This window comes from Rhineura floridana, chromosome 15 (assembly GCF_030035675.1).
Source record: "Rhineura floridana isolate rRhiFlo1 chromosome 15, rRhiFlo1.hap2, whole genome shotgun sequence".
In the NCBI taxonomy this organism is placed as follows: domain Eukaryota; kingdom Metazoa; phylum Chordata; class Lepidosauria; order Squamata; family Rhineuridae; genus Rhineura; species Rhineura floridana.
Window position 1 is genome coordinate 36,976,017 of NC_084494.1, and position 23,939 is coordinate 36,999,955.

General features: G+C 45.7%; 1 long non-coding RNA gene across 1 annotated transcript in view; it reads left to right on the forward strand.

Annotated features, from left to right (window-relative positions):
- The window catches only part of LOC133370497 (uncharacterized), a 34,976-nt gene extending 13,782 nt beyond the window's left edge, over positions 1 to 21,194 (forward strand). The window contains exons 2-3 of the long non-coding RNA XR_009759138.1: positions 17,267 to 17,413; positions 20,917 to 21,194. This is a non-coding gene — a long non-coding RNA (uncharacterized LOC133370497). The remainder of the gene's footprint in view (positions 1 to 17,266; positions 17,414 to 20,916) is intronic.
- Positions 21,195 to 23,939: the final 2,745 nt, after the last annotated feature.

The window sequence follows — 23,939 nt, forward strand, 5'->3', positions numbered from 1 at the left end:
TTGCGTAATGGGACTTCCCTCCTCTCCACCTCCCACAATGCCCTGCACCCTCCCCAGATCTGCTCCAGAGGGTTGGGGGAACCCCTGGAACAGATTTAGGGGGTGCGTGAGGGGAAGAGAGGAGGGAAAGTCCCATTGTGCAAGCAGAAATTCTTGCACTGACAGGACACGGCGCTTAATGCTTCTTTGGGTTCACAACCCATATGTATCTCTGAATGACCAAAATAGTTAGATTTTGAGCTCCTCCAGATGCCCTTTTCATTGCGCATCCTTGATTATTTGCACTCAGGATGGTATCGGGATGGTTATATGTGACCCCGTTTTCAATACTGTTTGCATCTGCAAATATTTCAGAGTGGACATACAGCTTTGTTTCCAATCAGTGCATGTCCCGTAACTCCCTGCTGAAATCCTGTCGCTTTTTATACCACAAATGTTTGCGTTTCTTTCCTTTTCGTCCTGCTTTCGTTGTGCTATAGTCCAAGAGATGGCAATAAGGCAGTGACACTGGAGAAGCATCCCAGAACAACAAATAAAGTGGAATGGTGTGTGGACGGTCCAGAATCAATCCACCACTACTGCACTATGATTGCATCAGCGACATATTGCAGAATGCCCCCCCCACCCCCAAAACCAAAACACCAGCCTGGAGGGTCCCTTAAGAAGGAAGACTTGGGTGACTTCCGGGAAGGGTGACTTCGCTTGTGCCTGCTTTTGAGACGGGCTCCCGCCTCAAAAGAAGCTTATTCAGATATAAATCAGTCAGAACATTTTTTTTTTGACTGATGAAATTTCTCCCGGGCAGGGAGAAACGTAGAGATCAACCTCAAAAGCCTGTTTTTGTTGGGAGGACTGGATTTCATTAATTTATGAGAAAAGGTCCAGCCAGCAATGCCGGACGGACTTCCGAACAAGCTCTATCTGATTAATGCGATACGTTTATCTTTTCTTCAAAGAGAAAACGGACTAACAGGCAAGCACCCTTCTTTCTATTATTTTTTTTACTTGGTTTAAATTGTTGCAGCAAAAAGAGATTTGTCAAATGAATCAGCTTTAAAGAACTTCTGGGTGAGCTATAACTCTTCTCTGTTATTCACGAAATTAACAGCTTATCTCTGTTTCTATTGCAAAAAGCTGTCCTGGAAGTGCATTCTAAAGATATAAACAGAAGAGGGATTTCTATTCCGAGGAACATTATATTGTCTGGGACTATTCTCTTTTTGGTCTATTTTATTTTGACGAATCTGCTTCTTCACAACGCCACTAACTGTTTTGATGCTGGGAACTAAATTTGTTTTGTGTTCTTGAACATAGAGAGATAAGGCAGGCTGCTCTGTTTATACTGTGATGTCATCAAGCCTGGAATATTAACCCAATTGTTGCTGAAATAAGAAGTGGTTCTTCTTTATTTTTGTTTTGTTTTTGTGGTTTTAAAAATGGCAATCAAGAGAGTGGCTGAGAATCTGGAAGTAATTATGTTTCAGAAAATAATGGATGAGATTGAGATAACGAAACAAACCCTGCGACAGGGCAGTAAGGAGCTGAAAATTGAACTGAGCAAAATGACGCAGGAGCTTAAAGAAATAGGGGATCCTGTGAGAGAGGAGAATGAGATCAGAGATGAGAAAAGAAAAAATAAAGGGAAGATACAAGCCCTGGAGATTGGAACAAATGTGGAATTGGAAAAAGATCTGGAGTTTATGGATATTAGAAATAAAATCTACTGTTTGGAATTTAACGTTATCTCTGAAGAAATTAATGAAGATATTAGAGATAAAGTTATCAATGGCTTGGATAATCTTCTGGACTGGAATGACGTGATGGAGCTTGATATAGAGAAAATCTATGGAATTAACTGCAGCCATGTGACAATGGAAAAACTCTCAAGAGATGAGCCAGTGCATTTTGTAAAAAAGAAGAACACAGATATGACTTTACAACAATATTTCAGCAACTTATTCAGAATTGATGGCAAGAAAATATTTGGGATAGAGGAAATTCCCATCAGACTCTTATTATATGACTATGGCTATGACAGCAAGATTATTATGGAATACTGATAATGGAAGATTGGACTCTGAAATTACTGGACTTAACAGGACTATTGAAGATGGAAGATGGAATTAATATGGATAATGGAATAATGGCTATTGAAATTATTGGACCTAACAGATTTTGATGAGATGGATTAATCGATATGTTTATTTGGACTATGGTTATGACAATAAGATTATTATTATTATTAACGAGATGGATTAATCAACATGTTTATTTGGAGAAAAATTGATAGATATATTTCTTAAAGAATTGAAACCTCTCTTTGACTTTTTGTGGAAAGAATAAAGTAATGTTTATGAGATTTGATGATTAATTAAGATAACTACTGGAGGAAAGTGATTTTATAATATAATTTAAGAGACAGGATTGTTATATATTGTAGACCTACAACTGATTTGATCTGCGACAAATGGGAAGTCAACATTTTATTTTTTTGTTTAATCATTTTTGTTTTGTTTTGTTTTTTGTCTTTGAATGTTTTATGATTTTGTTTTGTATGTTTTATGAAAATTTGAATAAAAATTATTGTAAAAAAAAAAAAGAAGGAAGACTTGGGGGGACGTGACTTCAGGCAGGTCAGTTCCCCAGAACCTCTTTTGGTAGCAACCCACACATGTCACCACCATACTCCTGCGATGGCAATTTAACTTACATTAAGTGGCCCGTGATAACAGCTGTGAGCAAACGCCACCGTGAGTCAGCTGTTTCCGTTGGACCAAGCGACCTTCCGCCTCTAGAGAACTGTCGAAATGTTGACTTTTTTTGACAGGCGAGTAAATTCCCCATAAAACCCGGAAACACATTTCCTGGATCTCACAGATACATAGGATTTTATGGCCCCAGATCACCCCCTCCCACAACACTAGAAAGAGTTCTGATTCCCAAGAAAAAATGGATCACTCTGCCCTGTGGAGAGAAACTCTCTGGGAGTTGGATGCGGCCGGCAGCCATGTACCAGGATGGGAGGCTAACTTCTTAATGTTATTGAGGCTTCCTTGCAGAGCTGGGAAACAGTAACAGTTTATACCATTATGTGTGGTGTGGAGAAAGTTTTTCTCTGCCTCTCATCAGTTCAGGTGTCATCCAATGGAATTGCGGAGCAGGAGATTCAGAAGGGAGGGAAAGATCTGTCTGTTTCGCTTCTCTGCATTTCTAATTTTTCCAGTCTTAAATACAGTTCTTCACATTTCTGCAGCAATTTCCACATTTTTTAAAAAATCCTAATGAAAATTCTCCAACATTTTAGTGCGAAATTCTCCTAATAAACACATTTCTCTAGGCAGTTATGACTAATATATACATTTTTGCAAGCAATTTCTCGTCATATGAATTTTTGTATTATTTATTTATTAGATTTATATCCCGCCCTCCCCCTCAGAAGGAGTCCAGGGTGGCAAACAAAAGCACTAAAAACACTTGAAAACATCATAAAAACAGACTTTAAAATACATTAAAACAAAACATATTTAAAAACATTTTTTAAAAAAGCTTTAAAAACTTCTTCAAAAAGCAATTCCAACACAGACACAGATTGGGATAAGGTCTCTTCTTCAAAGGCTTGTTGAAAAAGGAAGGTCTTCAATAGGCGCTGAAAAGATAGCAGAGATGGAGCCTGCATAATATTCAAGGGGAGGGAATTCCACAGGGTAGGTGCTGCCACACTAAAGGGCTGCTTCCTATGTTGTGCGGAATCAAACTCCTGATAAGATGGTATCTGCAAGAGGCCCTCACCTGTAGAGCACAGTGATCGACTGGGTATATAAGGGATAAAACCGTCTCTCAGGTATCCTGGTCCCAAGCTATATAGGGCCTTGTACACCAAGACCAGAACCTTTTCACTTATATATTCATTTTTATGCACACTTTCCTCTGACTTATGCATTTTTGTAAACATTGTTTGGTTGACGAAGTGCATTGCAAAACTCGAATGAGTTTGATTTTTGAAGGATGGCTGTGCTTCAGTCTTCATATTATTTCAGAAAGGGCAGATTTGATAGATTCGGCTTTAGATGCGAACTGAATTGAATTTCTCGCCCATCCGTATTTAGGAGGACTGACAAAAGAAGCCCCCCCCCGGTACATATTTAACTTAAGGGATTTGCTGCTACAAGATGTGGTGATAGTCATTGGTTTAAATGGCTTTAAAAGGGGAGTAGGCAGATGATCCATAGAGGAGCTATTTATCAATGGCCATTTCATCATTAAACCTCTGTGGAGCCTCCATGTTCAGAGGAGACATGTCTTTGAACACCAGTTTTGGGGGGTAGGGCACCCACTTATGCATCAGCAAGGTTCCAGGCAGGGGACATTTCCAGCCCTATCTGGAGACGCTGGTGACTGAAGCTGGGACCTTCATATGCACAGCACATGGTCTACTGCTAAGCTATGGGCCTGCCCCAATGTGACGTGATTGTTACAGGGAGATGCCTTTGAGCATGTGCAGAATGCCTCCACCGAGTATCAACCCCACAGCCAGCCCCCAAGCATCTGGTGGTAAGGATTTGCAACCCAGAGCATGCAAGTGAGGTACTGGTCCCTCATATATTTCAGAAGCAAAGCACAGGGCCACAGAGGAGGGCGAGAGAGGTGCAGAGGAACCGGGCCTGCTGTGTGACTGAGGGCGAGTTGCCCATTCGGCTTGTCCAGAATTGGGTTGGGCTGCCTGTGGGAAAGGAAGAAGGAGCCTGTTGGGCCCCATAGTGGTCGGCAAAGTGCATCAACCATGCACCTGGGCCTTGAGTCTTGTCTGTCTTCGGCCCCCACCCACCCAGCTGGGTCCCTCAGATGTGCAGAGATGACTTTGCAGAGTGTCTGTTGCTTGGCGCCCAGTCTCTGTGGCCTAAGGTGCATGCTAGACTGCCGTGTGTCTGTTCGTCTGGCTGCCTTCTTTGGCAGCAGTGGCAGCGGCGGGGGGGGGGGAAGGTAGCAAGACATGTGACAACAATGATGTCACCATCATGTGGGAAGACTCAGGTTGTTCCTTCAGCAGCAGCAGCAGGTTATGTAAGCCTGCCAGGCCATGCCTTTTCCAGGAACAGGCCTGCTTGGCTTTACTGATGCCTCCTCCGCCCGTCTGCGTCAGCCAGGGATCTTCCTTCAAGTCCCAGTCCTCTCCTCTCTTTCTGAACAGGCATAATCTCTAAGAGGTGAAGGACTCCTGGCCTCACCCCCACAAACTGCAAATGAGGCCATCTGGACTGGACTAAACCGCTTCAGACTCTTGGGGGAGATGCTGCATGGGAAAAGATCCCTGAACCCGGAAGGTTAGCATGTCAGGGAGAAGGCGAGGCTACTTTTCTAAGTGCAGGGAATGTCTCAGTCTGGAGGGCCATTCCGTTTTGTGACCCCTTCCCCTCGCCTGCAGTTTGAAGTGGTGCAGTTGAGATGCAGGCTGGCCACCTCATCCTGTTTGTGAGGACAAGGCCTCAGCTCAGGGGGTCTGATTCTGCCCCAACACCTCTTTTTTTCCCCAGTTAGCCTTCAGATGCTGGGCTCAAGAGTGCCTAGATGACCCAACCCTTTTTCATAATCTGAGATGTATGGTGGGTGGGTGGAACTGACTGTAGGTTCTCAGTGGTGAATGACTGACAGGCATTCCTAACATGCTCAGGCACACTTTGAGTTGAACTGTAATGTCACAGGGCTGAAGGCCAGTTTTTCATAGAGGCTCTGTGCTGAGTTTGGGCTCAGTTTATGCCCTGCTCATATCCTAATGATGAAATGTGTCATAGTTTGGTCCAAAAGCTCGCCAGCTCAAGCTATACCGTGGATGTTTTCATATAGCGACCTTGGAAATTAAGGGGTGGCCATGGGGCAAATGCCCACCAGGTTTAAGGTCTTCAAGCTCACCAGGATTCAGCTGAGCAGAGATGACATAATGTTACAGGTGAGGGTGCTTTTCAGCATGTGCAGAGTGCCTTTAAAATGGATCCCTGTCGCTGCCTTGTTCTTGGTCCAGCTTTAAGTGCCTGTTTGGCATGGCTGACTGAAAACCAACCAGAATCTATTACTGGCTGACAGAATTTCTGGACATCAGGAGGCCAAATCCAGGGAAACTACCAGAAGCAGGGCTGTATAGTTCTGCAGAAAACAACAGGAGGTCTCTCCATGCTGGGCCTGCAGCCTGGATGACTCAGTCCCTTGAAAGGCATTTTTATTGCATTTGTCATAAGAGGGAAGTTAAACCAGGGGGAGTTTAAAAACGGCATTCCTGCACTGGTGCCAGGAATGGGTTAATGGCTCACCTTCTACCTGGGGAGTTTGCCAAGTCAAGGACAAACAGTGAGCTCATTGTGTTTGGAGACTCAGGTGAGTTGTTTACGTGCCAGGCTGGCCCCACTGAGTTGCAGCGGTGGGGAAAGAGAAGAGCCAGCTGGATCCCAAAGCGGGAGGGTTTTTCTTTCTCGTACCTTGTTGTGTGACAGAGAGGCTGAGAGATAAGAAGGAAAGGGAACAACGGTTGCTTTTTTGGGGAAGGGGGAAGCCTCTTTCCATTGGTTTGCAAGAATGCCATTTTCACCTACACAGAACTCCTCCTCTTTCCATCAACTGACAAAGAATTCTGTAGAACTCGAAAAGGTTGCCTACTTGTGAAACTTTTTTTTTTTTTACCAGCGCTAGGGAAGGTCTGGTGGCTGTGGAAGTCAAGATAATGACTGTTCCGGCATCTCAGATTATGGCTGATCAAATACAATCAATTGTTGTGGGGCCTATTAAATACCTTAACGGGTATTTAATGGGTACATTTCTGTTGTATTCATATTTAAGGATACTAAATCCCTTGCAAAAGTGTATAGTAATTTTTTTTCATGGAATCCATCTTGAGTTCCTCCAATAAGGCCATAAGGTTGTATTTTGATGCAGCTTTAGCCCAGTAAATCCCAAACTATGTACCAGGCGAAAGGCTCCAATGAGCAACAGAGGAGTCTGTACACTGCACCTCTGTATGGCCCACTGCTCTGGCCTTCAAATCAGCCTCTGTTGGGAGGCAGATCGTTCTGTCTCTTTTCTGCATTTCTTCCATCACTCCTTCTGCAGGAATGCAGCAGCCATGCTCAGAGGAGGCTGCCTATTTCATCTCTGCATGACAAACTGTTCTCACCTGGCCTTCCAAACACTCTTCCTGGGGGCGTGGGGGGCGGTCATTCTGCCCCTACTCTTCACCAGATGGGATATTCATCCTTGATTTGTGCCCAGTACAGAAATGCAACAGAATTAGCTGCTTTCTGAGGAGGCTGCTTGTTGTGTCCTTGCATCACCAATCAGAAGGTACACCCAGATCAAGCACTCGTGCAAAGAGCGGGCAATTGCCGCTCGCAGAGCCATGCTTTCTCTGCCTCCGGTTTTAATTCAGAAGTATGTGTGGCCTCGGCTATCAGGCCTTTGGGCCTAACATGCAGGCGAGGAAACCAGATGAGTTGCACATCCCTGACTTTCTTTGGCGGCTGATATTCGGATGATCTTTCTGACGCTTGCACAACTGGAGGCAGAAACCTGGCAGCTGCAGCAGAGGGGGGAATCCCCAGGCACAATTCTCAGTCCCTCCTCAACGCAGCCTCCACTGAGGAGGAACAGGATTTCTTATCTGGTAAGAGAGCCCTTTTGGGCGCCTTGAGGTCTTCCCCCGCCCTGCAGCGAAAGGCAGCAGCCCCTTCCTCCTTGCCAGGTCAGCCTGGGAACATGAAAATGCCAAGGTGAAATGGCAAGGGCCAGAGTGAAAGATGCTGGTCCCCCTGGTTTGGAGCATAGACCTTAGTCTGGAGAAAAGGCAGGCGAGCAAAAGGGAGGGTGAGTGGGACACATGACAGAGGCGATCTTAGGTGTGCAGAGATGGGTAAAGAGAAGTTTTTCTTCCTCTTTCACAATACTAGAACCAGTGGAGTCATCCACTGAAGCTGAATGTTGGCAGATTCAGGAGAGATAACAGGAAGGGCTCCTTCACCCAGTGCCGAGTTCAAATTTGGAATTTGCTCCCACATGTGGTAGTGTGACAGGTACCAACCTGGGTGGCTTCGAAATGGGATCACCCAAATTCTGGGGGAAGAGAAGCCTATCAAAGGCAACTGGCCTCCTCCTCCTTCTTGATTTATTATCCAAGACAGGTCACAGCAATTTAAAATACAATATTAAAAACAGTTTAAAGCAAATTGCAATCAGAAGAGTAGGCTGGGAGCTAAAAATACACAATGGCTGTGTTCTGCCTCCGCTCTGCTCTGAACACCAGTGGCTGGGAATCACAAGTGAGGAGAGTACTGCAGTCGCATCCAGGTCCCGCGTGGGGCTTCCCCTTGGAGCATCTGGCCACGGTGAGAACAGGGTCCTGGAGTGGAAGGGCCCCTTTCACCTGATCCAGCTACAGGGCTCTTCTTAGATCTGGGGAGGAAAGTGGGGACTCTTTATCTGGGTGTTTAGTTTCCCCTCCCCCCTTTTAAAAGGATATTCCAGACTCCCTCGAAGTTTCATCCTCTGATATGGAGACCTTTCACCTACCCGTAGATCAGTGCTGGCTCCTTTTGGATATTCCTGGGGTGCTCTGCACATATTCCTGGGGTGCTCTGCACATGCTCATAGGCACACTCTTGAGTTATTACTTCACAAGCATACCGGGAGTTGGGCTGTCTACAATGAAATGGTGACATGGCAATGTTTTTAAACATTGTCAAGGAAGCAGTGTACATTATTTTGTACGGAATGAAGCCCCCCCCTCTTGATTTGCATGTTGCAGCCAGTTAGGATGAGCCACAGTGAAGACTAGAAACTTAGGCGGTGGTGTTTTTTTAATGATTGAGAGCTGAAGGAATCGGAAAGCTGACGGAATTCCCCCCCCCCATGGAGGGACTTTTACTAAAGCCTGTATCGTGCATTACCTAGCACATTTTGGGTGCAAAATAAATGTCAGAGAAATAGACAATGTGAAGACAGCAGTACTTCAAGTCATGCACCGAGATAGCTAAATAGGACAAAGCCACTCCTCCTGTCAGAGGGGCAATTACCCCCTGATTGCCGTGATTCTGGATTAGGGCACACCACAGCTGGATCTATCCATCTTACCTGCTCCTAGCTGCAAGGCTACCGGAAGCTTGTCACCTGCACGTAGCCATCAGGGAAGGGATGTAGACCCAACTCAGACTGGTTTTTCAAGTGATAAATCTTCCTGGGGCAGAGTCTGGGGCTGATTACGTGAAAAGTCACTTCACCGGGGATGGAAGGGCCTTGCAGCAGTGCAGGACATTCAGTGCAGAGGCCCATGCATACATGCTGAGCAGCTGCCTGGATGGGCCAAAACAGGTTTTCCCAACCAAGGGAATTTATCATGGGGATGTCCCAACCCACAGAATGTCTATCCTGGGGACATGAACCCTCTGACACAGTGTCCCAAAAGTCACACTAGTTTGTCATGGTGCCTGTCAGTCATCCGGGATTCCAGACATGACAAAGTGGGCATGGTGCATATCCCTGAAGACCTCAGCTTCCTTTTTTAAATACTACTACTACAACTAACAACAACAACAACAATAATTAATAAATAAATAAATAAATAAATCACACTTCTAGTCCTCCTTGTGGCTTCTTCTAGTGTTGAAAGGAGCCACATAACCCAGACGATGGTGTGATGCGTCCTTCTCTGGCTCTCCCTGTCAGGTTCCTACCTGCTCGTGGTTACTGCCTGTCTCTAGGCACCACCAGGGACTCCACCAGTCCGGACCGCTCTCTCTTATGGTTTCTCTCCCCGCTCTAGCACAGATCTCAACAGATCCCCCTGCTAGGCAACCACCAGTAACGTCCCAATACTAGTATTCCCAGAGACTCTGAATACTGGTATTGTTATTCTCTTCACCGCTGCCACCATTTGTTACAGTTCCCCTTCAGCCTTGGTCATTACCTTACCCTCCCTTCTGGTCTGTGAAACCCCAGCCAAGGATCAGGCCTTTGGTAAACCAAATTAAGTATTTATTACAGATAACAAAACTAACAAGATTAACAGGATTTCTTCTTAAGGCACATAAGCATATGGTTTTACTCAATACTAATCCGAACTCCACCTCCCTCCTGGTAAACAACTCTCTAAACCCCACCAAGCAACCCACTCTTTCTCTTCTCCCCCCTATTCCACAATTCACCACCTCACATTCCCCCAGATTTACCTGTCATCCTTTCATTTATACTGTCAGCCATTTTAAACATTCAGCCAATCATCAAGCATTCTATTGCCTATTCACTCCCCCTCCTCTTTCACTACTTACCATGTATACTCTAAACAACCAGCACTTACCATATATACACTAATATATAGGAACATCACAGATGGCATATCACAAGCAGAGAACAGATGCCACTGCAAATTCCTCTACAGGGTTTGAGTGAATGAGTCAAGCTAGAAGGAAAAAACAACAGCAACCCACACATTGCCACCCTAAGATAACTAACCCACTCCCCCAAGTGTGGCCACTAGCCAAAGAAAACCCTCTGCCAAGCCATCCCAAGGAAAGGTGGCTACTAAGACTAACAGTATGTAAATAGAGTGCTAATGAACAGCATGGTCCAGTATCCCTTAGAATGGCCTTTGCCAGCTGGGTGCCCTGCAGATATTGGCTGGGGCTGATGGGCGTTGCAGTCCACAACATCTGGAGGGCACCAGGTTGGCGAAGGCTCTTCTACAATGTGCTGGGCTTCTGGAGAAGAGGCCAAGAGGCTCCTATCAAGACAAGGTGTTACAGAAAGGTTATTTATTTATTTGTACCCCACCCTTCCTCCCAGAAGGAGCCCAGGGGGGCAAACAAAATCACTAAAAATACTCCAAAACATTTTAAAAACAAAAGATTTTAAAAACATGTTTAAACAAAGCATCTTTAAAAACATTTTTATATATTAAAAAAACAGTGTTAAGAACACCTTAAAAAGCAATTCCAACACAGACGCAGACGGGGTTGAAAGGTCTTCATGGGAGGAAGCCAATACAGGAATGGGGGCCCCTTATGTGACAGGCACTCCTGTTTCCAGAGAGGGTTGAGGCAATGTAGGGTGTGTGGTATTCAGGCACACTGTCCCTTTAAGAACAGTCCACCCTCCTCCAGCGAGCCCCACTCTTCCTTGCTGCAGGCTTGTCTCCGAGCCCTGGGCAGGGAGTTGTGCGCACACTATACCTTTAAAGCACAAGACTTCCCCCAAGGAATCCTGGGAACTGCTGTTTGTTAAGTGTGCTGGGAATTGTAGCTGTGCCAGGGGTAAACCACAGTTCCCAGGAATCTTGGGGGGAAGCCACATGCTTTACATCTACGGCAGGGATCACCAACCTTTATAGGCCAGAGGGCATGTTTCAAATTTTGAGAGACTGCTAGGGGAGCAGGTCACAAAACAGCTGCCATGGGGGACGTGGCATAACACAAAGTTAGAAAGTAGTCATGGTGAAGTTTCCCCCATAAACGTGTTTTCTCCCTAGAAAAAGCTTGACCTATTTTGTTTTGGCATGACATCCAGCTGTTAAAGGCACAAGAACCCTGTTTTTCCCCAATGCCAACCCTAAACCAAAGGTTGCCAAACAACTGACTTACCAATCACAGCTCTGACTTCACTCTAACACTGACAGGCAGGAGCACCCAGCCTGGCTCATTTCACACAAACGTGACTTGGAAGGGATTCTTCGCATTTTGCTCCATGACTTTCTTTCTAGGAGGGCTAGAGACATTTTTTTAAAGTGAAAGCTCAGATTCTAGGCTACTTGCTAGGTGCACCACTGAAGGCCTTTGTGGGCACCATGGTGCCCGTGGGCAATGGGTTGGCGATCCATGATGTACGGTGTCTACACTAAACCAGTTCAGTTTAGTAACCAATAATTGGGTGGGGTTGGAATTCCCAGAGCTTGGAAGTAACTAGTTACAAATAACTAGTTACTTGTAATTTATTACTTTTTTGAGTAACGAGTGGGTAACTTCATTACATTTTGCTGGTAATAGAACGAGTAGTAACTTCATTACTTTTGAGCTGTAACTGTAACATTTCCAGAGTTACTTTTGGGCATTACTTGGGGGGGGAGCAGGGGAAGTGTTCTGCTCCTCTGATTTGTGGATAAAAATCATGTGCTTCAAATTTGGCTTCTGTGCAGCGTCGCTCTTCCCTTGTGCTCTATGGGTGCTTAGGAGGTGATGAGGGAGGAGGTGGAGAGCGAGATGGGGTGGAGTGGAGAAAACAATTGTTTTAAAAAATGGGTGGTGGTGGTGAAGAATGGAGTGGAGAGATAAAGGAGCCAGTGGGCAAGAACATGGATAAAGGAGGACTTAAGAAGAGCCTTCTGGATCCAACCAGTGGCCCATGTAGCGTAGCATCTTGTTCTCACAGTGGCCAATCATATGCCCTAAAGGGAAGCCCATAAGCAGGTCCTGAGTGCACAAGCAGCACTCTCCTCACTTGTATTTCCAGCAACTGATATTCAGAAGCATCCTGTCTCTGAAGTGGAAGTAGAACATAACCATCATTGCTAGGTGCCGCTGATAGCTTTATCTTCCATGAATTTGTCTAATCCTCTTTTAAAGCCATCCAAGTTGGTGCCCATCACTGCTTCTTGTGGTAGTAAATTCCATAGTTTCACTATATGCTGGGCAAGACCACATTTTTAATTGCAGGAGAAGGGATAACGTTTATGCTGGTGGATTACTTTTGATATGTGCATTTTCTGTTTACCTACGTTATGTCTCTTAAGTTCTGCTTCTGACAGTTCAATTGTGCATACATGTTTATCCAATGAGTTCAATGGGACTTACTTCCTGGTAAGTATATACAGGATTAAGTTACCTCTAAGCTATACTGTTGACAAAAAAAATTACAAAGGCAACTAGTAAAGTACAGGTACTAAAGTTTGCATTTTTCTTTGATGATAGGGGATTGCCATTTTGATCGAAATGTTTTTTAGTTGAAAGGGGCGCTGCGTTGTTTTTTACAGCACAACACAGGCATGCCTTCAAGCACCGCAGTAGAACACCTGGTCAGTACTGATGGCAACATAATTTGTAGAAAGACATCCCTTGTCTGATGTGCTCTTTGAGCATCCTGTTCTTTTGAGACATAACAGAAATGCATTGTAAAAGCAGCATTACAAATGTAAAATTTAATTTCAAGTGAATTATATGTGTGTTGGGGTAACATTGTTGGGGGTGGGGTGGGGGGATGTGAGATTCTGTTATGCCATTCTGTTAATCTTACAGATAATTTTTTTTATTCTACTACCCTCTGTGTGTGTGTTCTTATTGTTAATGTTATTTTAGGCTACTTATATGTGCAGCAGCCAAGGACAGCACCTTTTTAAAAAAAAGTAACTAAAATGTAATTGTAGTGATTACTTTTAAGTAAAAGTAAAGTAATCAGTTACTTTCAGAGCAATAGTAATTGTAACGGTAATTACTGCTTTTTGGGGCCATGTAACTGTAACTGTAATTTATTACTTTTTAAAAGTAATCTTCCAAGCTCTGGGAATTCCATAGTGAAGGTTCAGGAGGGTTTGTCGACACAGGCAAAAAAAACCCCTCAGCCCCTTTGCAGTGGGCAGCTGTAGTAGCACACAGTCTGAGGCAAAACATTCATCCCCCCTGCGCATGAGAAACTAGATGTGTGTGCTCTCTCTCTCACACACAAACACAGACACACACATGCAATGCAATGCAACCCCAATCTCCCACGGCCGCAGACGTGCGTGGGCGAGACCTCCTAGCTTTACAGTCAGTGGACGACAGAGATTCACTTCCCTTCTGAAAATCCTGGTGACTCTTTGTGGCCCCAAATGGACCAGAAGGGGTGAGTCACTGCCACAGCCAGACAGAGGCACAGAAGTCCCCGTCAGTACCTGCGCCAGCCCTCCGAGGGCTCTGTGGGAAAAGGCTACAAAAGGAGCTTCTCGCTTTGCTCTTTGGGCTACATCCCTAGCAGTCCAGCCTCTCTCATGACATTAATGTTGTTATTTACCTCCTAGGTAATTTACATACCACCTCATATTTCGAAGAAAATCTTGTTGTTAGCTACATAGCCAAGTTAAAGGTTTTGCTTCTGACTCATACAGCCCTAAATATGTGTTGTAGTTGGCTAAGTCCTACTCAGAGTAGGCCCATTGAAATGAATGAAATTAGTAATGTACATTAACATTAATGGGTTTACTCCGAGTAGGACTAGCACTGGCTACCGCCCCAAGTTATTTATTTGGTTCCATTTATGCATCGCTTCCCATAAAATATCTCGAACCAATTTCACTTGGGACAGACTACCTCAAAGAATGCCGCTCCCCTATAGACCTGCCTGTTCACTAAGGTCTTTGGAGGAGGCCCTGTTAGCAGAGCTGAGGCCTGCAGAGGTTCATCTTGTGGCAACCAGAAGAGGGCCTCCCCTGTGGTGGCCCCCAGCTCATGGAATGGCCTCCCCTCTGAGGTACGGCAGGCATCAACCGGCTAGTGAAAACGTACTGATTTTCCCAGAACTTTCCTGCCTTTCGATATCAGCTTAACAGTTCCTGGCTACTGTCATTGTGATGTGTCTGTTTTATTGGATAGTGGGTTTTTTTTTTAGTGCTGAATTGATATTGAATTGCTTTATTAAATTGAATTATTTTATTGTACGTTGCTTTAGAACTCTTTCTAATTGAAAAGCAGTATAAATTATTTTTTAAAATAAATTATTATTATTATTATTATTATTATTAAAAATCCAACCCAGGAGAGTTCTCACTTATGTCGATGGGAATCAGTATCCTTTAAGAACAGACCTGTCAGCTCTGCTATGCCGAAGGCATAAACCACCCGCCATCCAGCAGTTGCCTGAACAGAGAACCTTCCAAGAGCTCCTTTGCCAGCAAAGATAAGCAGTGCAAGAGGTCATCAACAAGATTTAGCACAGAGTTCTGAGCACCTCAGGAGGGACTGGTGTTAAGGGAGATAATGGCTCTGGGATTCAGATGAGCAAATCTCCTTCCAGGACAGAAAAGGCTAGCCAGATGATCTCCTGTTTTGCTGCAAGGAATTATGAGTTAGCGGTTCAGGCTGGAAGTGAGAAAAAATGGCGTCTCCCTGCATCCCTGTGGAGATGGTTAGAAGGAGAGGAGCGAGGGCTCCCTGCCATCATGCCACCAATGCCTCGCCCTCTAGAGCCTTGGGTCTGCTTGGAGTGGCCTGACAAAAATGAAGCTATCTGGAGGGTAGCTGCTCTGTGGACCATTCCATCCTTACCAAATCAAGGTAAGGATGGACATGCCTCTTGCCTAAATCCCTGATTGGCTTCAGAGCAGGGGCGCTTTGACAGAAACGATTCAAGAACTGAAGAGTGGCCAGTGGTCCAGACCTCAGGAAAGGAACATCTCAGGGCACGTGCAGAGTGCCTTTTCTTACAGCTGCCACCACACAACTACCCCTAAGCGCCTGAAGTTTGAGGGAAGCTACCTGGAGGTTGAAGGATTTTAGCTGATCCGGGCAGGTTTGAGCCTTCGGGCTTTCTGCTAGAAAGGAACATTTCTGGGAAGGAACAGAGGAGGGGCTGGTTTAGGCAAAATGTTAAGGACAGGAATGAGGTCAGGGGGCGTCCCCCCCATCCCTCCCCTTGCTGGATCCCAGCCTCTTGCTGCCTGGCCTGCTTCCTGTGGAAAGATGTGCCAGGTTGGATTGGGGGATAATCGCTTTTCCCAGAACTGATCCTCTGCCAGGAATCAACGCTAGGGGGAAAAGGTGGAGCACGGCTTCTTAATGGAGCATTCCGAGCCTGCCTTCAGCTTCTGGGGAAACCCCTGGCAAAGAACTCTGTGCAAAGAGGCTGGGCTGAGCAGCTGGAAATACCCCTTTCAGAGGGAGGGACGGAGGGAGGGACTGGTGTGTAGCCTCTCATGAGCTCTCTGGTGTCTGGGGCAGGGAATGTTTAGAAGGGGATTGCCTCCTCTGGTTTGTCGCAATGAGATGGGTTTGGGCAGAACACATATGGAGGGAAGGAAAAAATCCCTCCAGCTGGTGCCTGTGTGCCGTGATTTACCATTTCCACACTCCAAAAGGATAGTGGTTGTCAGGATGGTCCCAAGGGGTGAAAGTCAGAAATAAAGAGGAATTCTCCTATTAGAAGGGCGTCAGCCTGTTTAGGAATGCTAAGCTGATTTGTCACTTGCCAGATTGCCAATTGTTTGATTAAATTTAAACGCAATTGCAATTACTCAAAAATTGATGCAGGCGCCTTTGGGAGATCTGCAGATATTGGAGGAAGTGTATGATAACTCAAACAATGCAATAAACAAAAGCCATCACCTGATCAAGTAACTTGAACTGGTTAATCATCTGCTGTCGACCTGATTAAAATTTAAATCCATCCATTACTTGTCTCAATACCTTTCATAAACAAAAGCCTTTCCTTATTGAAAGCAAAAGATACCTTTGAGATGTTCCGTTTCATTCTCCAGCTTTTCCCAACCTGGTGCCCTCCAGATGTTGTGAATTTACAACTCCCATCAGCCCCCAGCATCATTTGGCAGTGCACACTGAGGCTGATGGCATTTGTAGTCCAAAACCTCTAGAAGGCTTGGAGAAGGCTTGCCCTGGGATAGAAAGGGCCCCCTGGACAGTTAAAAGTGGATCCCACCAGTGAATCAGTTCAAGCTTTCATTGAGTAATCTACCAAATAAAACTGTTTGTTCAGCAGCTGGGTTAGTCTTTGGCAGCAAAACCAGCAACGAGCCTTGCATAGGAATGGGGGAGACATTCAATTTAGTCTGCATTTCAAGGTTAATTTATCAGATCTGCACTTTCCGAAACAATATGAGAACTGAAGCTCAGCCATCCTTTGAAATTTCCACTTCTCTGAATTTTGCGACACAGTTCTCCAACCAAGCAATGTTTGCAAAAATGCATGTATTAGGGAAAATGTGCATAAAAATGAAAACAGTAGTGAAAATAACATAAAAAATCCATTATATTCGGAGAAATTGCTTGCAAAAATGTGTACTTTAATCGAAAACAAATACTTGTAAAACAACTAGAGCCTAAGCTTTGTTTATCATTCATGATTAGGAAATAATGCACATGAACATACCCATCTGGTTCTTGGCAAATGTTGTGGGTATTCCAAACCCTTTAAATTTAACAGCATTCATAACTGGGACCATGAAAGTATGGAAGTTGTGGAGCATGAATTTTAATCTTTGCCAGGGAATTAAAGTTTGGCAGAGGTAGTCTAAAGGTTTCTCTCCAACCTCTTTCAGTGCAAGGAGTGCCGGAGGCCACCCAGTCAACCCAAGTGGTCTTTTTGGAGGCATGGGAGAAGCCATCAGAGGCATCCTGCTGCCCCAGTGACATCGCCAGAGGACCCAGGCCACACTTCTCAAATGGTGCACTGTGTCATCACTGGTGTAAGTGGAGCTGAAATGGCCCCTTGTGCCACCAGGCTGGCCTTGAGTGGGCGTGGGCGATACACAGAGAGAAATGCTCATGACAGGTGACCCCGGTAAGATTCTGCTGCTTCTAAAGATAGGGCAGCATGTTTGCTAAGAGTTTACACATTGACAGAACCCCAGGCGCGCAATGCAACCAGCTGTAAAATTGTGAGTAACCCTTATGTTACTGACACAGTTATGACCGCCCTAGTTATTCACTGTCTAATCCTGCCAGCACCAGCTGTCCTCTGTCTTTCATGCACTCCAGACCCTTTGCCTTTTGTCACATAATTTTAAACCAAGAATAAGATTTGTGGTGGGGTGGGCTATTAATCAAAATAAAGAAGAGAAACCACAGGCTGAATTTTGCTGTAGCTCTTGATAGCGTTTTCTGAGAATGGATACAATGAAGGATTCTGGGAAGTGAGAGGCCTGATGGTCAAGTTCAGTTCTGGTCTTTGGCTGAGCAGTCCCTGAAGGATCTGGGAAGGGAAAAGGCCCAGCTGATGAATAGGAAATGGGCCCTCTCAGTTCCTCTGCCAATCCCGGCTCACTTCTTGTTTTGGGGTAGTCGTATAATGGCTTTCAAATGTCAGTGCAGAGAACTAAGGCGAGAGGGGGAGGGCTGGGAGGAGGGAATCTCCCACAAAAGAGATTGTTGACTTCCTCTCCCACCCAGTGAGGAAGTTGATCATGCGCATGGGAAATTGCACTCGCTGTGGCATGAACATGCATGAGTGTTATCATGGTCAAATTTCAGCTACGTAACCTGTGATGCCCTGGTCTTCAAAACAAAGCAAAGCAAAGCAAAAAACAAACCCTAGATGCTGAGTACAAAGTTTTAGTAGCATAGCAGCTAAGAGTGCGTGTGCAAGGTGGGGAGGTCTTGGGTTCAAATCTTGCCAATGCCACTCACTCGCTCAGTGGACTGACCGCAAGGGGGCCATGCAGCTGAAATGGCACATCTGACCCCTCAGGGCAGCCTTTGCCAACCTGGTGTTTTGGACCACAACTCCCATCAGCTCCAGTCTGTCGGTGATCAATGATCTTTATGACAGCTCAAAATGCAATCTCCCTTTTCAGAGCACTGTATCTTTGGTGCGTATTCTGGGTTGGAGCCCTGCATGGTTACTTTTCCTTCAAAATAGGTTGATTTAAGCATGCATTTTTTTAAAAGTACAGATAATGGTCCTTTGGGCCTACCTAGAGGCCACATGCTCTGACTTTCAAGGCTGTTATAGAAATGATGAGCCAGTTTCATGAAGGATAAAACATTCCCCCCAGATGCCCTTTTTAATGTGCATTCATGATGATTTCTGCTCATCATGATGGTATCTGGGGAGTTATATATGATCCCGCTATCACTACTTTTTGTGCCTTCAAAAACATTTGGGGTGGACATACTGCTTCATTTCCAATCAGTGTATGTCTTGTAACTTCCTGCTGAAATCCTGTAACTTTTTATACCACAAACTGTCCTGCTATTTTTGCACTATGGCACAAGAATGCCCCTTCAGTCAGCAATAATGTGGTAACATTGGGGAAGCATTGCAGAACAACTCGCAAAGTGAATGCTGTGTGGACCATCCAGTTTAATCCATGATTAATAAATGCACGATTATTGCATCAATGACATGTTGCAGAATACACTTGCAAAAAAACACACAACAGCAACCCATTCTGGAGGGGCCCTTATGTGCAGTTTGGTTCTCAGGGGTAGAGCCCATGCTTTGGCTCACAGGTCTCCAGTTCAATAACAATTTACTCAAGAAGTTCAGCTGTACCCATTGTGGTCTGAATAGAGACAATGGTTTCGTTTCCTACTGCTTATGTTAATTAACACAGCATTGGCAAGGTGATTGTTTTATCTCCTGTTGCTGCCCTTGTAAAGGGTCACTCTGCTCATCCCACAAACATCCCAGCTCTAATTGTCACTATCTTTGCTCCTTGTGTTTCATTTCCCTCTGACCCCCCCCCCCCAATGCCTTACAGTTCCCACGCCTTCAGAACCGTGGGCATATATATCTGCCACTCCATGCATTTGATGAAGCAGTCGAGTCCATGAAAGCTTTTGCCATAACAAAACAGTGCCAAAATACTTCTTTATTCTTTTTGCTGCTACAGCTACCTCTCTGGAAACAGGTTCAATCCCTGGCAATCTCCGGCATCCCCGAGGTAGCAGGTGACAGCAAACACCTTTCTCTTCCTGAGACCCTGCAGAGCTGCTGCCAGTCAAAGCAGACAATAATGGCCTGAAGCTGGGGTCCCAACAACAGTGTCCTCAGACATCCCCCTTGCTGCCCACCAAGGTCTCCTCCACCTCCACGTGTTTATTTTAAGAATGGCGTTTTGGTGGGGGCGATTGCTTGATTTGGGGGTTTGTTTGCTTTAGTTGATTTGGAATGCACGTAGGCCAGGGGTCGGCCCTGTAGTGTTCTCTACATGCCGTTGGACTCCCAACTTCCAGCCGGCCCCAGCCTGCACAGCCAATGGCCAGGGATGATGGGAAATGCAGTCTCCTTCTGGGAGGAAAGGCGGGATATAAATTTAATAAATAAATAAGTAAACAAGCAAAATCTGGGAGGCACCATGCTGGGTACCCAGCATGGCGTAAGTATTTTGCCTGGCTTTATTTGGGGGGGGGGCTGGGACATTGCCATTTTTCTTCTGCGAAATGGGTATTTTGTGGTGCCTGTAACAGTTTCTTAGATTCCCAAATGTACCCCCAGTTTGGGGACCCCCAGTCTAGGTGGATAAACAGCCTGAGCCTCTATGTCCCAGAGCCCCAACACTTCTCTCTCTTTTAAAATATTTACCCCGGGCCAGGAGACAAACCCTGACATCCTACAAGCCCGCAATAGGAGCGGCTGCTGCTGCTGCTAGAACTGCTCACTGTCAGACATTGTCCTGTTACGATGCTATGCTATCACATTTCACTTTTGGTGAAAAATGTCGCCCAGACTGCTCCCAAAGGGGCAAACGCAAAAATTCAAGTACAAAGCCAGCATTTGCCCATTGTTTGGGTGATAGTCATTGTTGCAATTAACGCGCACAGGCAAGAGGTGCAGAAAAAGCATTTGGGAGAGACCAGCCCAAGGTCACGCAAGGGAGGCAGTTGCGGAGATTAGAACAGAATGCCGAGTGGTGGGTGGGGGTCTCAAAAGCTGCATGGTGCCCTCTGAGCCCTCCCTTGTCTAGCAGAGACTCTCATCTCCTCCTTCTTCAAGACATGATCTGGAGCCGCTTCCCACGCCCACACACAGACCCATGCTGGGAAAGCACCCCTGCTGCACAGATGGCAGCGTCTGGCCCTCCTGTTAGCACACACAACTGACTCATCCCATTCCGCTTGGCTGCTGGGGTTGCACAGGGCCAGAGGCGCCTGGGAAATGGTTGAGGGACTATTCTGGGGGTGGCCAAGAGGGCGATGAAGTGAACCCATTGTTTGTGATGAAACCTCTCCTCCTTTTCTTTTCAAGTTCCAGGTTCTCCAGCCCACCAAAGGAGACTTGACACTTTGAAGAAACAAGCAAGCAAAAAGGACAGAGAGAAGGGGGAACAGGGATGCAGCATCACACAGCTATGAACTTGTGGTGTAAAAGAGAGGGGAATGCACCAGCTGTTGTGTCCCAGGGTGGGTCTTGGACCCAGGGCCAGTCTTGAGTGCTCAAGGAACCCCAGAGGTTTCGTGGCGGTAGGGCAAGAAACATGTGAGCAATCTGAGAGGTATCCTCCCCCCCCCCCCGAAAAAAAAGGATCCAGGGTCATCATGTCAGAAGAAGAGGTGGGCAGGAACTCTCAGCCTGTGACATCTCCTTCTCATGGAGGAAAAGGCTATCCGTGGCTACTAGCCATGATGTCAGTGTTCGACCTCCACTGTCAGAGGCAGGGTGCCTTGCACACCAGTTTCTGGGGAACAGGAGCAGGAAGAGGTGATTGCACTCATGTCCTGCATGCGAGCTTCTGGGGGCATCTGGTTGGCCCCCTCCGAGGCAGGATCATGCTGGACTAGATGGTCTTTGGCCTGTTCCAGCAGCCAGGCCCTTCTGATGTTCTTCGGAGAAAAAATGGCATTTGGAGGCTGAGGTTCTAGAGGTCAAAGAAAGACAAATGGCAGGGGGAGTTGGTATCTATATAGCTGCAAAAAGAACACCATTATCTTCGATAAAGTCCGAGCTAGGTGCTTCTCGCAAGTTCTTATTGACAGATCTGAGTTCTCAAGGATGGCTGCGTACACACCATACATTTAAAGCACACTTAAAATGCATGACTTCCCCGAAAGAATCCTGGGAACTGTAGTTTGTTAAGGGTGCTGGGAATTGTAACTCTGTGTGTGTGTGTGTGGTGAACGACAGTTCCCAGGATTCTTTGGCGGAAATCATGTGCTTTAAATGTATGGCTTTTGTAGACAGCCTATGAGTTGGTCTAGGAGCTCAAGTTCCTGCTGCTTTTATTAAGTAGGCCACCAAGCAGTGGCAGCTAGTGGCTCCCATGTCAGTGGGGCAGTGGAATCTGCTCCGGGTTTCAGTCCAAACTTCCAAGGAACTGTCCAAGGTTCTGAAGGTGGATTCCACTGCCTCGCTGACACCAATGTGACCATACAGTGCTGGGGCTGATGGGAGTTTTAGTCCAAAACATTTTAAGGGCAGCAGCTTGGCAAAGGCTGCTTCTGGGATTGTATATATTCTAAACCAGCAACCATAACAATTGGGCAGCCTTTGCCAGCCAGATGCCTTGGTCTCCAAATCCAGGCATAGCTCAGCCCGGCCTAGAACAGCAGCCACTGAGGGCTGGGTTTTGCAGGCCCAGGTCTGAAGTGTGTGCACGGAGCGTACTGAACATCAGCAAGTCACGTTCTTGCTGGGATGGCAACTGGCTGTGTGTATATTTGCGGTGTGTGTGGGGTGGGGGCAGGGGATCAGAAGGGAGGTGTTGACTCACCCTGGCTGCTCTCAAAGCAAAATGAACCTGAAATGTGCTGAGAACAGAGCAGGGGTGTGTATGTGCGTGTGACTCATAAGACTACATCCCATCATACACGTCAGGTGGGGGGGCCGGGGAAAGAGCACAGAGTTTGCTGTTTGCAGACCAGGATTGCAAAGTAGGCAATTTCCCTCCCCGCCCTCTCTAAGAAGCAGCTGCTAATTTCCAAAATAAGGTGCTGAAGGCGTTTACGGTCCTGGAAGTCCCACCCTTTGCTGGCCCCTGATGAGCGCGTGCAGGGTGGTAAAAGAAAGGCACTCTGTACATGCTCAGAGAGGACTCAGTATCATTGCCTGACAGGTCCTAAAGCTCAGCCCCGGCAGTAAAATATTATAATAAAAAAGCCCTTAACAGGTTCTGACTTTTAGTACCTTTGGGTGGTTTGATTTGTTTCCCTTTTACGGAAGTGAATTTAATGGGAGTATAATTCATGAGACCCCCAGGGCTGCAGCAGTCAGAATCTAGCCACTGATTATTTTAATCATTTTAACACTTTTTATTTATTTATTTATAATCTGGGTAATATTAAAGAAAGATCTTTATGCGAAATACTAAACTCAATATATAGAAGCCACAGTAGAAATCCCACATCTTTATAACAGCAGCTAAAATGAAAGTCTGAATGTCCACATACAGGCTCCGGTTTCAGTAACCAAATTCAGTGGTCTGGGATAGGGTGGGCAAAGAAACAGGCCTTTACAAGAAGTCTAAAACAAATACTAGAAGCGGCATTCCAAAGTGCAGCAGCGGCAACAGCAATACGCAACGAGCAAAGGTCCGCAGGGTAGTCTTCACCAACCCGGTGCCCTCCAGATGTTTTAGACTACAACTCGCTGACTATTGGCCATGCTGGGAGTTGTAGTCCAACAGCTTCAGGGGGGAGGCACCAGGTTTGTGTGCTTTGCTCGAGGAGTCAGTGATCTGACTCAGTATATGGCAAGCTTTCTATGTTCCTGTTTCATCAGCGCCAAAGGCCATTTTTAAAACAGAAACATTCTGTAGGGTAGCAGCATGTCAGCTAATTAGCAAACCTTAGAAGCTGGGGACCTTTGGAAACCTTTGGCAGACAGTCAAAGCAGAGACGCTTACAAGGCAACTGAAGGAAAGAAAGAGGACGTAAAAATGAGTTTGGTCCAACCTGGTTGGTTTGAACCCTATTGGAATATGGAAGACTGTCCAGCAGCACCTCCATTGATCCATGGGCCACGATGACGGCGAGACCTTGTCGGTTAACATAGTGTAGACGTCATGGACTACATAGCTGAAACAACACTGCACCTTTGTTATAGTCTTGTTTCATGTGTTTTGGGAACTTTTGTCAAACTTTAGTAAAAATATTATGTACTGTACATAAATTCTCCCAGGCTTTTAATTGATAAACCGCTGACAATTTTATTGCTGCTAGTGTTTATCTGCCATCCTGTGCTTTTTAAAAAAAACTTTTGTTAATATCTTGCTATGATGTTTGCTTTATTTTTATCGTGCAAAGCAGCCCTGGGGGAATATTTATGTTGAAGGG